The sequence below is a fragment of the Triticum aestivum genome, chromosome 5B, assembly GCF_018294505.1.
Source record: "Triticum aestivum cultivar Chinese Spring chromosome 5B, IWGSC CS RefSeq v2.1, whole genome shotgun sequence".
NCBI classification, from domain to species: domain Eukaryota; kingdom Viridiplantae; phylum Streptophyta; class Magnoliopsida; order Poales; family Poaceae; genus Triticum; species Triticum aestivum.
In genome coordinates, this window is record NC_057807.1 from 267,992,113 (window position 1) to 267,993,665 (window position 1,553).

Consider the following 1,553-nt stretch of genomic DNA (forward strand, 5'->3'; position numbering starts at 1 on the left):
GAAGAGGTGCGGCCAGGCAAGGGGCGCTCCAGGAGGAGTCCTACTCCTACCGGGAGTAGGACTCCCCCCCTTTTCCATGTTGGACTAGGACTTGGGGGAGAAGGAGAGAGAGAGGGGAAAGGAAAGGGGGGGGGGCGCCCCCCCTCCTTGTCCAATTCAGACTTCGGGGGGGGGGGAGGGGCGCGCGGCTGCCCCTTGGCCTCCTCTCCTCTTCCTCCATTAGGCCCATTAAGGCCCATTAAGTTACCGGGGGGTTCCAGTAACCTCCCGGTACTCCGGTAAAATGCTGATTTCACCCAGAACACTTCTGATGTCCAAACATAGGCTTCCAATATATCAATCTTCATGTCTCAACCATTTTGAGACTCCTCGTCATGTCCGTGATCACATCCGGGACTCCGAACAACCTTCGGTACATCAAAACATATAAACTCATAATGAAACTGTCATCCTAACGTTAAGCGTGCGGACCCTACGGGTTCGAGAACAATGTAGACATGACCGAGACATGTCTCCGGTCAATAACCAATAGCGGAACCTGGATGCTCATATTGGCTCCTACATATTCTACGAAGATCTTTATCGGTCAGACTGCATAACAACATACGTTGTTCCCTTTGTCATCGGTATGTTACTTGCCCGAGATTCGATCATCGGTATCTCACTACCTAGTTCAATCTCGTTACCGGCAAGTCTCTTTACTCGTTCTGATACATCATCCCGCAACTAAATCATTAGTTGCAATGCCTGGAAGGATTAAGTGATGTGCATTACCGAGAGGGCCCAGAGATACCTCTCCGACAATCGGAGTGACAAATCCTAATCTCGAAATACGCCAACCCAACATGTACCTTTGGAGACACCTGTAGAGCTCCTTTATAATCACCCAGTTACGTTGTGACGTTTGGTAGCACACAAAGTGTTCCTCCGATAAACGGGAGTTGCATAATCTCATAGTTATAGGAACATGTATAAGTTATGAAGAAAGCAGTAGCAACATACTAAACGATCGTGTGCTAAGCTAACGGAATGGGTCATGTCAATCACATCATTCTCCTAATGATGTGATCCTGTTAATCAAATGATAACTCATGTCTATGGCCAGGAAACATAACCATCTTTGATCAATGAGCTAGTCTAGTAGAGGCATACTAGTGACACTTTGTTTGTCTATGTATTCACACATGTATTATGTTTCTGGTTAATACAATTCTAGCATGAATAATAAACATTTATCATGATACAAGGAAATAAATAATAACTTTATTATTGCGTCTAGGGCATATTTCCTTCAGTATCCCACTTGCACTAGAGTCAATAATCTAGATTACACAGTAATGATTCTAACACCCATGGAGCCTTGGTGCTGATCATGTTTTGCTCGTGGAAGAGGCTTAGTCAACGGGTCTGCATCATAGAGATCCGTATGTATTTTTCAAATATCTATGTCTCCCACCTGGACTAGATCCCGGATGGAGTTGAAGCGTCTCTTGATGTGCTTGGTTCTCTTGTGAAATCTGGATTCCTTCGCCAAGGCAATTGCACCAGTATTG